The 12,737-nt window shown below is 41.8% G+C and overlaps 1 protein-coding gene across 1 annotated transcript in view; it reads left to right on the forward strand.

Moving 5' to 3' along the window:
* The window catches only part of COL24A1 (collagen type XXIV alpha 1 chain), a 713,151-nt gene that overhangs the window by 200,557 nt on the left and 499,857 nt on the right, over nt 1-12,737 (forward strand). The gene's annotated exons all lie outside the window — the stretch shown is intronic.

A 12,737-nucleotide genomic window follows, 5' to 3' on the forward strand; every position in this document is an offset into this window, starting at 1 on the left:
TCATTACTAAATCTTGTTATATTTCACATTACGTTAATATTTAAAGATTAAAATAACTTCATATATGTCAATAGGAATCGTACGTTGGTATATGGCATTTAAAGCATATTCATCACAATTTCATTATCGTTTAAAGTGAGACTACTTTCTAACATCATTAGGAAACACATACAATCAGAATAAATTATTATTTATTAGTTGGCATGTCTATACCACATCACATTAAATCACTGGTCTACAGTGAATGCACCTTAATATAGACTTTCAGTGCACCACTTTACAATGAACTTGTTACCATCTCACACATTATAATGTCAATATGGTCACGTATAGAACATCATTGTGACATCAATGATAGCAGCCAAATCTTAGATATCATTTGGATCTCATTAGCTTGCCAACAGACAGTCAAAGGTAGTATACAAAGAATGCCACTGGAACATGCCATCCTGTAGGATACTCTGGAGTCCTTACTCTCTTCAGGTTCATTCAGAAGGTTTGTACCTTTTTGTGGTGATAATTAGAAAAACAAGGATGCTGCTTCCAAAAAGATGTTGATAACATCCAGTTACCATAAACATAAGCACTGGCAAAGCTAAAGTGCTGGTTCTGGCAAGTGTGCAATTTAAACATTTATTTGCAAACATAAGGACTATGTATAAATTGCGAACAAAAAATAAAATAGGCACACCAGACCTTCCACTGAAGTGCACTCCTATTCTGGTGACATGTGATCAGGAAAATGCTGTCACTCAGAGTGCAAGAGAGACAGGGAGTGAAGTTTGGTGACACATTACCTCATGATTTTTGCGGTGGTGGGAATAAGCAAACAGGGAATGTCACATAAACCAACTGATGGAGAGGGCGGTCCCAAAATTCTTGTATGTGTATCTGTGTGCATTTATATTATGAATACTTTATCAAACCTGAGAGGGTGAGATTGGTAAAATGGTCTCTAGGCCAGACCTAAAAATAATTAACACACCAAGCAAACTGACAACACACATGGGGAATATCGAATGTATCATTATCAGACAAACAATATATGAAAAAACAATCCAAACCATAAGTACTAAACACAGTTAAAGCACTTTAAATGCAATTTATACAAGAACTGTGACCCAAAGCTCCTCTCCTAGATGACTACAGCACCCTCTACTTTCACAAAAATGTGGAAGCAATGAAAAAGCTATTGGCAGCAAACAATGCTTTGACAACTCTGGTAAAACATACTAAAATGCCAAGCTATTCTTGAGAAACATTCATTGGCTTCCTGAAGCTACACTTCAATTCAACCTACTTTCTACTACCCTCAAGGTGATAAGTCAGTTTGTATTGCACACTACTAATAGTTTGTATTCCATCAGTTAACCCACCAGTCTCATAATGACCTCAGGAAATTAGTTTCAGCATTATTTTCTTTGCTGGGAGTCTGGAATTGTCCTTTCGAGGTTGATAACCTTAGAATGACCTGTGCATATTGTGCAGCAGCCAAGAAAAAAGATCCATTATATTTCCATATTTGTGATCTAGAGAATATACCAGTCTCAGTGTAGTTGTTCTTAGCACGCCATTCATGGATTTGCCTGTGTCTCAATAGCTGAACGCAAATGACTGTTCCACATGTGTGTGGGAGTAATGTCCTGCCACAGTAGCTAATACAAATATACAGCGGTCGGCGTTGGAGCAGTACCAAGTCTTGCAATAATTCAGCTAGAGAGAAACATTTCCTTCACTGTGAAGTCGTACTGTGTCAGAGTACACACAGTTTCAGAGCACTGGCCACCATTTCTTTTGATGCACAATAATGCTTAATGTATGTTCCATTTAATCACAATGGCATAAAAGAAGAGGATTTGGAAGGCTCATCATTTTATTTAAAATTGGTTGTGACCATAAGAGCAAAATCCTTATTTGGAGTTTGGTGGACAGGACATGTGATCACAAATGTGATAGAAGTCCCTTCTAGCATTTTTAAAGTGCTGTTGACTATAATGCACTTGTAGGACGGCGTAAGGGACACAGTTGTGACGGAGAACCCTGTATGCCAAACTCTAAATAAAACACTGAAATCAGTTTTTCATAACTCTCATATTTGGTTTATGTATATCACTTAAACTATTGCCCTTTTCTCTTTAGTTATGCGCCATTTAGGACATGATGGTACTGGTGCAGCAGGTAATCGTTTCCGCAGTAGTAAGACTTGACAATTTTTTAAATGTATTTATTTTTTGGGAGTTAGACATTTTTTTTATCCTCATAGATGATGAATGGGGTGAAGCAATGAACTCTAACTCCTTCTTCTGGGAAACTTCAGCTTTCAGTAATGTCTTTCTTGCATGACAGGGCAACAACTTTGTGAAGGGTATACACTTAGGCCCTCATTATGACTTTGGCGGTCTTTTCCCTAGACCGCCAAAGTTGCCACTAGACCGCTAGAGCTGGCGTCTGCAGACCGCCATATTACGACTGCTGGCAGCTTTCCACCATTCTTTAGGCGGAAAGTGGCCAGCAGTCGTTCTACAGTTGGCAGTTCTACTGCCTGCCCTGCCCCACCAAAAGGACTCCGCCAGCAGTATTACGACCTGTAATACGGCCTGGCTATGTCCTGATGGCAAGGCGTTGCTGGAGGTGGGAGCACCGGTTCCTGTCCCCTCAGGGAGAAGCACCTCGTCGGACGAGGTAAGTGTCCTGCACAAGTGGAGGGGGTAGGGTGTGTGAATGGATGTGTGTGAATGTGTGTATGCGTGTCATGAATGTGGGGATGGAGGGGGAGTATGTGCGTGTATGTGTGTATAGATTTTGGGGGTGTTGTGTGTGTGTGTGCACCCGAGTGTAAGAGTGTTGTGAGTGTGTGCGCGAGAGTGTAAGGGTGTGTGTGTCTGTGGGTGCGTGCTTGCATGCAGGGGTTTGGGGGATTAGTCTGGTGATCGGGGGTACGGGGATAAGTACGTGTATGCGTGGTGAGGGGGGTTAGTACGGGGATCAGGGTGGTGGTAAGTACGTGTATGTAGGGGGCTGGGGGGCTTACTACTGGGTTTGGGTGTGGGGGATGGGATTGTTGTGAGGGAAGGGGATGGGGGGCTATGGGTAGATGGGGGGTCATCTACCAGTGACAGGAATGCAAATTCCTGTCTCTGGTAGTCTTTTCGCCAGGGATTACTGCCACGAAATCCCTGGCGGAAAGGGGACTCGTAATATTGCCAGCGGTCTTTGGGGGACTGCCAGGTTGGAAATGCTTATCTCCGGTCCGGCAGTCCAACTGCCCTGGCGGTAGGAATGGGAAAGTGGCAGTTTGGCACAGGCCAAACCGCCACACTCATAATCTGGTGGTCGTCACCACCAGTCCGTCGGTGGTGGGACAGCTACCGTGAGTCTGGCGATCAGTAGACCCCCAGACTCGTAATGAGGGCCTTAATCTGTAATCCAATGAAAGATCTGGTCTTTAGGACCACTGTTTTGTTTATGCAGAATACTGTGCTCATCACCTTAATTTTCAGCTTAATTTTTTTAACTGAGTCACCACCAAATGTAGTTATCTGAGGACTAGAGGATTGTCAACCGAGTTCTATCCTTTACTAGTTTGGCTGTAAAATAACATTTGTTTTACCCAAACAAAATCTGTTTCTTTGCAAAATTTAGGCAACATTTCCTCCATTGACTCAACAGCACACAGCTTGTAGCTTCTTTAAAAATATTAAGTAATATAACCTCCTTTTTGTGGACCCCGGTATTTTACTTTTCTATGCCAGATTGAAGCTGCATTGACTCATCCATTCTAGTTAGAGCTGTTTTAACTAAGTTAGGTTCTAATGTTCTTGTACAACAGTTTGTAACAGGTCCAATCAATTTGAACTCTGTTCGGATTGTACCAAACAATATTACAGCATCAGGGTCCTTGATAGTCCCAGGCTCAGGATTATAGGGCTTCTTTGCAGTGTTCCAAAAAAGATTAAGTGAAAGTGAGTAAGTTGAAAAGAGAAGTGGGTACTAACGTCTCCTATTGTTAGGCATGCTGACACCCAATATATTGAGTTTGTATGCATCAGTATGTTGTTAAAATTAAGAGGTATTTTGTAGAGTCTTACTAATGAAAACATTTTGTGTGTTTTCATCCAAGAAATCTGTTAAAAAAAAAAGAATTACGCAATATGTTTTTGACCCAACCCAGATTTACAAGACGTTGTAGCCCATGTTTATGGGCTTTAGGTACAGGGCAGCACAGCAAGACACCTTGCTGTGCTGCCCTGCATTAAAGGGAAAGGGCAGGATTGTGCAGCATCTATGACATACAGCACATTCCTATCCTTTCCCCCTGCTCTAGCGCTGTTTCGGAAGCCTACCGCCAATGCAAGCACCCTTACACCATGGCGCAAGAGTGCTTGTTTTGCCTGCAGGATTATTTTTGTGCAGGAAGAGATACCTTCCTGCACAAAAACAATCGTGAGAGGCTTGTTCCTCTTTCTCTGTGTGCTACACAATGCAGCACACAGAGAAAGAGGAACAAATTAGGCAAAATAAAGTTATTTCTCCTCGTTGCGCCTTCCCTAGGCAAGCGTAAGGTTTTGGCACATCCCCAGGTTTACAAGGTCTGCACCAAAATCCATGGATGTTGTATGACAACACCACCGCAACGCCCACAGAACGCCTCTTTAGTGAAGTTAGGCAATGCAGCGATTTACGCTGCCTTGCCTTACTTGTTACCCATGAGGCCGTTCAAAGCCATGCAATGTGTCTTTGTGTGGCCTCATAGATATGATTTAAAGGTGTGCGCTGCCATTGCGTCACAAAACGTTATGCAACGTTGGTGCAAGGGGCTTGTAAATATGCCTCTTAATAATGAAGTTCTAAATGGTCCCTAGTGAGATTTGTTTAATGTCAAATTGCAAACAATAATCCAAGAGTGTGTGCACCTTTAAGAGTTTCTCTAGCATTTCAATGACACTGAAGGTTGTTTCAGGCCTTCAAAGAATTATCTTCACGTTGTTGCTGCACACAGTGCTGTTTAATGCCACTAACCAGATGAACAAGAGCACAAGGGGTTAACTCAGTGACCCAGCCTTGCCTACAGGCAACAAAAAAGTACTCAGAGGAACTTTTCTGTTTTCCTTACAGCAAGACCACTTTGAACGGCTGTGATCCAGGTGTTCACACTGCGTTCCACACCTGTGATCTGTGCTAAACACCTACTGCTACTGGAGTCATCCAGACAACAGACAACATTGCGTCTCAAAGAGCAAAAGTATTAATTCATGGAAAACTATACTGAACATTTTGAGTCTTCTATAGGAGTGCAATGTTCATGTAGCTATCCTGGTTCCTGAACTCCATAAATCTAGTTAGTGTTGATTTTCTAACATATTTTTCTAGAAAATGTTCCATCAGAAATTGAGGATTGGTGTAATTATAATGAAGTTATTAGGAATCTGATATTTTAACACTTAAACTTAGTTATTTATTTTCCACAAATTAAGATTTCAAACGTTCCAAAACAAGTATGAGTATTATGAGGGGGGGGTGGGATTTAAAAAAGTTCAGTGGATTGAAATGTAATTTTGTGCACTGTTAAGTAGTACACTTGTACGATTTTACGCACACGTGTATGTTACTATGGTATGGTAGGTCTACAATATCAACGCACAAAAATATTGCATCCACACTGCTACTACACAGAGTAAGTATATATTTACTATTCGTACATCCACATCTATTTCTTTAGACCCACCATGGGGTGAAGTGGTTAGCTCAATGTGGTGGTTACAATATTTTTCTTATGTGATAAAACACATGCGGTATGAATAGGGTATTCTATAGGCACATGTTATGACCAGCAAATGAGCAGTGAGTTAACCAATTAACCACCATAGATATGATGAGACAGAGTTACAGTGAATATAGGCAGGAGAGTCTAAGTCAGTGATTTTTAGTGAGAAATATATTGGTGGGTCAACATGTCTATTGCAGACACACCTGTGTAACCTTCCGGTTGCAGATTTGAATGTCAGAAGTTACAGACACCTAAAGCAGAAGAGGGAATGAAGTATGTTCTAAAGATGTGTAGGGAGAGGTGCATAAGAGGAAAAACACACTTTGAAACAACAGCGAACATAAAGAGGAGGTGTTCCGTTGCATGTTATGCTAAAACAGGTGGGCTTTGTTCATGTGGAGAGATGCATACATTGGTTATGGTAGCCACCGGGGGGGGGGGGCTTATGTATAAACTGCAGGCCACAATTTGCAAACTTTTGACACAGCAGATTGATGAACCTCTGAGAAAGGAGAGTAATTATATGCTTCTAGAGGCTAGAAAAAGTATCAAAGTTGGTCTGCGGAACAGTGAGCATAGAACAAATATTTTCTTGTACAATAAATGCAGAATCAGGGGGCTTTGTTATATTGATCATCAAAAAGAGATCGTGCAGTGGGTTAGTGTAGCACATGCAAAGAGGCAAATGCAAAGAGATCTGCATTACTGGTTAACCGCTGTCGCCAATCCAAGAAGCAGCAATTCATACCCTGTGAAGAATGGGCAACAACATGTGCTCAACTTGTGGTGATGGGTAGTAATTGTATTGCATTTTGTAGTAAAATAGACCTCGGTCTATAACGTTACTCTCTGGTGAGGCCGGACAGAAATACACACTATGGTGGGCATTGGTGAGAATGAGAGCAGCCTGCTCAGATACTCTGCACTGGCAGGAGGGGCTCTAGATCAGTTAATGTTTTGATAGAAGGCTGGTGATACAGTGACCAGAAGGCAGCAATAGATGCAACTACTGTAAAGTTCTCTGTGTTTTCTGAAGGTCACAAATTTTGATCATAGAAGCAACAAGTTGATTTGTGTTGAGATACGGCAATGGAATGCGCAGTAGATTGGATGCAGTGCCACCTTCATACATTATACAAATAGTGCAAGTCCTGGAGGAATCCACTTCACGGGGCCTCCTGCGAGTTTGCTAATCATTTAGTCGGAACTCAGGCAGTCTTTTTGGTCTCGTCCCGCTAGAGCTGCTAGTTTACGACTTTTGCCCTGGCCTTTTCAAACCTGGCAGCAGCGCAGACACCAGCCATAGAGGTCACAGCTACAAATCATAACACCATCATATTGCTGTTTTTGCACTTTTCTGCATTTGGCTCAGTTTTAGTATTTCTGGCATCCAAAAATTGTCGTTCATTTTTAGAGATTGACAACATTTTATGACCCGTATATTATGTGTTCTGTGTTTCCATGATGAATTTTCACTTTGTCTGTTTGAATCTGAATTAAACTGTTGTCTGGATCTGAGGGGCTTTGTAGTGCATAGTGCACAATATGGGGACTCTCCTGCTGCATGCTCGCTGATCTTTTGTTTGGAACTCAGGAACCATTTCTTCTTTTTGGGCTTGTCCCACTAGAGCCGCCATTCTTCCTCGGGTCGCACTCTAGTCTCACTCTGGTTGCTGGCTGCTGCCTTGGCCTATTTAGATCTGTCTGCAGCACGGACGCACAGTGGAAGGATGCAGAGGGGGCGCTAACAGTTCACCTAAGGCAAGCCCATCTGTGTGTGGCCGGCCCCGGCCGAGACCAGGGTCAGCCACTATGCTGGTAAATATATATTTAAACTTCGTAGGAACTTGGAGATCTTCAGTTGGTGAGTGTCCCCTTGGATATCCATTTTCTCACTTAATCAAATTTAAAGACATCAGGACTTTTAAAAGCTGACTCAATTTTGGTTAATTCTCTAGGACCTACCACACTATCTAATCTCGCTGATGCATGCCACACTGGAAAGAATACTCCGAGTCGGAATCCCCAACTAAATAGATTATCGGTTATTTGCCATAATACCCGATCCCTAACCAAACATAAACTGGAGATTTTCCATCCGTTAAGTTCAGACAACCCTGACATTTTAATTGTGCCAGAAACCTGGCTTACAGATGCTTACAGTCCTGATATTCTAGCGTCTCTCCCCGACAAAAATTACATGCTCCAGGCTAATAGGCTGGCTGGCAAATGTGGTGGTGGACTCGCAGCTATTATTTATATAAAACATAAATCTTCTAAATTATCCTGCTGCAGTCTTTCTGGAACTGACATTCTAATAATTAAAATGGAGCTCTCACACCAACCTCTAATTTGTATTCTTCCTTACCAGCCTCCTGATTATACGCCTTGTTTCCCTTATTAATTCTAGGAATTAATTTCCCCTATATTAATAGATTACCCAAAAATACTGATTGTATGTTATTTTAATTATTTGGCCAATGATGAGAGCAACTGCCAGAAGTCTTGTGACTTTACAGGCTAGCCAAATAATTTTTATCTGGAACAACATTTGTTCGCCTCGACTCACAATGAAGGCCACACACTAGACCAAGTTTGGTCAACTAATCTACAACTGATTAACCTAAATGTATCTCCTTGAGTTTAGTTAGATCATTTTCTTTAGCAAATCAACCCTCAATGGGCTACACCATCAATTTATTAAACCACGTCTGATAAAACACTTACACAATTGATCTTGTGTGGACATGGAATATTTCTGCGACTCCCTTGTAGCCTCCATGCTGTTCCTGAACCAGAATATTCACTCTATGGAAAAGGAAATGGCTCTCTGGTTAATTAAGGCCAATTAAACTCATGCCCCCCTATGTATATCCAAAGTGGTTAGACGCCATGATTCTGCCAGGTGGTTTTTGGAGGAATTAAAGTTAGCTAAATTGGAATTAAGTCAAGTAGGGCACAAATGCCATAAAGACTATGCTCTGAAAAAGAGAACCATTTACAAAACGCATCTTAAAGACTATAAAGTTTTGTTACTGCATCCAAAGTCCTCCTCTTTTACAAATAAGATATTACAATCAGCGCACAAATCAAAGGAAGTTTTTAAAATTGTGTCAGAATTACTCAAATCTGACAGACTCTCTCTTTCCTTATCTCCCTCCCTGGATTTCTGTGATATCTTTCTTGAAAAGATTAGCGGCCAGATGTACGTAGATGCCATTTTGCATTTCCTAAATAGCAACTTCATAGAAATCGCTATTTAGGAAATGCAAAATGCTATGTACCAAGATACCAAATTCCTAATAGCGATTCCTACAAGGTTGGAATCGCTATTAGGAAATTGCTAAGAAGTCCCATGCTATTTGTGGCAATGGGCTGGTTTTGCCCCAAAATGCACCGCAAAAATAATGGTTCACATGTAGAGCACACATATGCCCAAGCGGGATGCATGTGCTCTATTGCACTTTAAAAATAGCATTTTGGGGTGCTTTTTTTAAAATTGCACATGGTTACCTTAGACTTGAAGTCAATGGTAATGGTATTTCCTTAATAACCAATTCGCATTTAGGAACTGCTTTGTACATCTGTATAGGAATCGCATATAGGGAATCCCTATGTTCGATTTCCTATTCATAGGATCACAAATTGTGATTTCTATTGGGTAGAACTCGCAATTTTCAATTTCATAAAGGGCTTTGTACATCTGAAAAGCACATTTTACTTTTCTTAACTTCCTCAAATAGTGATTTGAACCGTTTAGAAATGCAAAGTGGCTTTGCACATCTGCCTCAAAAACTGTAAAAGACAGGGGTGGGTCCTTCGCAAATCACACCTCCCCACTCCCCCCACCTAAGCCAGAAGCTGAAATATAAAATTAGATTTCTTTATCGTTTTATCTTTCAGCTGCTTGCTCAACTAACAGCATGTGAAGGTAGGTGCGGACTTGGCCATGGGAGGTGGAAGGGAGAAGGAGAGAGTGCACCTAATTACCAATTACCTCTCCCTAGTATTAATACATGACCTTTAAGGATAAATGTAATGTATTAATACTAGGGAGAGGTAATTGGATTTGCCTTCTCTTTGTAAATAATACATTTTTCCAAGTCTATTACAGTGTTGGCTATTGTTTCCTTTGTGTAGTTTGAGTGGCATAGCCTCGCTGTTTTATTGGCCATGCCCCTTTTCTATCACAGTACTTTTAGAAAGTGGGCATTTCTCTGTGCCTATAACTCTGGTGCTTTGCAACCTGACCCCAATCCACGTCTAGGGCTGAGTGACAGCTCCACTTTTGTGCATACTTTCCAGACAGCCATCCATGAGGAAGGGTAAGGTGTGACAGGGTTACATCTGCTTTCATCTGCTTTCATCTACATACTGATGGTCTTCCTGGGTTGGGAGAGAGGGAGGGTCGTTCACACTTTACACTTGAATAGACTGTGTCCTCCCCTCACACAAAGGGCTTGTTTACCCCCTACTATTGCCTGGATCCAGAGTAGAAAGAAGGGAAATTCTTGGAACTTGTCAGATTTGGTTGGAACCTTCTACAGCCTTCTAGAAGCTGGGTACCTACAGTGTAAGTACAGAGGCTCTCGCCCCATAACAGGTAGAGCACTTTTGGAACTGGGACGGAATTTCAGTCGAAGGGACTGCTGAACTGCACAACGGACTCATCTGGACTGCTCTTCTGTTGTTACCCTGCTGCCAGTTGCCCCTGACTCTGTTCTGCCAGGATAGTGAAGCACTGTAAGGAGAGCTCACCCCTGAGACTGCAGGTCTGTGGGTGTCTGCCTGCCTGGCACTGCTCGCTTTGTGCCCCCTCCAAGTGCCTCTCAATGAACCCAGCACAGGGGAAGCACTGTTTCCTGGTCCTTGATTTGTTTGACTCAGCGTGTGAAGAGCGCTTTTCATGATTATAAGGATAGCACATGGTGAGCGCTTTGTTGAAGCACATGCGGAGAGCCACATCGACTGCACTGCTGGGAGAAACGCATTGTGGGAAGAGTGCTTTGTTTACTTTGGTAACCAAGTCAGTGCATGGCTGACCAATGTGGAGTCCTCCCCTGCCACCTAGCACTCCTCACTGCATCAGGAGAGTGTGTCCCCCAGAGAAGCTCAGTGTGGCATTTGGTCAACCACAAAGTCTGGGCCCCTCTCATGTCCAAGCTCCTGCTGCATCCTTTGGGCCAATGCGCCAACTACTTGAAGTCTTGACATCACCTCTGAGCCGCGCTTCTGCTTTCCACTGTGAGGCACCATCAGGTGTGTCCAGCAGGGCCACCCCACGCAGCTGACTCTGCTACTTTTCTCACTGCTGTGCCTGAAGGGCACACTTCAAATTTTTTTGACCTTTCATCGTGCGACCTTGCCCTAAAACTACTGTATCGCCCTGAGTAGACGCGTAGAGGATTTCACATCTCTTGATCTAATCATCATTCCCCTTTTTGCCGGAGCACTCCCTAGTGGTCACTGGGGCACTCACATTGATACATGGTGTTTTGTGTTGCGTGACATAACTAAATTGTGGAGTTTATGCACAGATGCCCTAGGGTATATTGTTTTGCTATTGACAGTCATGTTGTGATTCAGGTGTTCCTCATGCGTCACTGCCTCAAATAGGATAACTGGTAGAGTTGTATGGGGACACTAGGTAATGTGCATGTTTTACTGTTGTTCTTCTTGCCCTGATGATTCGCTATATAAAGTTCTGGGTACCTGCCGTGCCAGGACAATGAGTACTGCTTCAGTGGACTGCATATTATGTGCAGTAATGTATTCTTTCATGTTGTTTGGTAAAGTGGTGGGTTCTTCCTGGCTTAGGTGCATACCATAGCCAACCAGAAACCCCAATTCTAACACTACTCCTTTATAAAATCTAGACTTAAGAAATATACCCTGAGCTAGAGCCTATGTTTTTCCTCTCAGAATCTTCTGTTCGTCTCCAAGTATAAAAAAAATGATGGGTGGCATTCGATTCTCTGTGCAAGGTTCACAGAACTGGAATTGTTTTCTTCCCACAGTACAGCTGTCTCCGGATTACTGGAAGTTTAGATAGGTGCTAAAGGCCAGGCTATTTCAGCAAACCTAATGCTAGTACAATCTTTTGATGGAATTCTTTGAGTATGTTAATTTTCTGTAACCTAGCGCCAAGTAACCATGTGATGTATGTGCACTCAACAGGTTTCTAAAACATAACGTAATGTAACATAGCATACTCATAAGCACCTTTGTGATTCCTCCATGTGATTTCTATCTCCTTCCTACATGCAGAGCGTGTGCTCTGAAAATACATATGCCTGTATGAATACTGCAATATTTTAAAATCACATATTTTTAAGCAGTTTAACCTAAGTTGCTTTCAAAATGCCTGTAGTTTAGAAGGTATGGTAAAATGTATATGCATTACAGCTTTCACGTATTTAATCCTAGTTGTCAAGTCAAAATCAGCTTTATTTGATTTTTATGAATAAAAAAACATAAAAGCATACAGTACATATGTAAAGTGCACAGTCAAATGCATAAAAGCAGTTATAATCAATTAAATGTTAAAAAGAAGTCTTTCGCGCATCATTCCTGAATAGCCAATTTTTTTCTTAATCGAACCACTGACCATAAAAACCTAGAGACCCTACAGCAAATCGCTACTAAAGACATTTGCTGTAGAAACAGTAGTGCAGGGCGGCATTGTTTAAAATTCCGCTCGCGGACGACTGGCAATTAAAACACCTCTGAGGAATATCTCATAAAGAACAAAAGAAAGTAATGTGCAAGGAACCTTGACTAGATAAATTGTTGCGAGGGCATTTTATCAATACATCTGCCCAATCATTGGTAACAAGAAAAGTGACTAGGTGGTGAAAAATGTCTAATCTAAAATGGGTTAACACAAACCTGTGCTGATAGTTCTGCACAAAGTCAAGGTAAAGTTGCACGTCATTTGTTACAAGAAGCATCTGCTTTTTAGGTTGAGTGC

Source organism: Pleurodeles waltl, chromosome 4_2 (assembly GCF_031143425.1).
Source record: "Pleurodeles waltl isolate 20211129_DDA chromosome 4_2, aPleWal1.hap1.20221129, whole genome shotgun sequence".
In the NCBI taxonomy this organism is placed as follows: Eukaryota; Metazoa; Chordata; class Amphibia; order Caudata; family Salamandridae; genus Pleurodeles; species Pleurodeles waltl.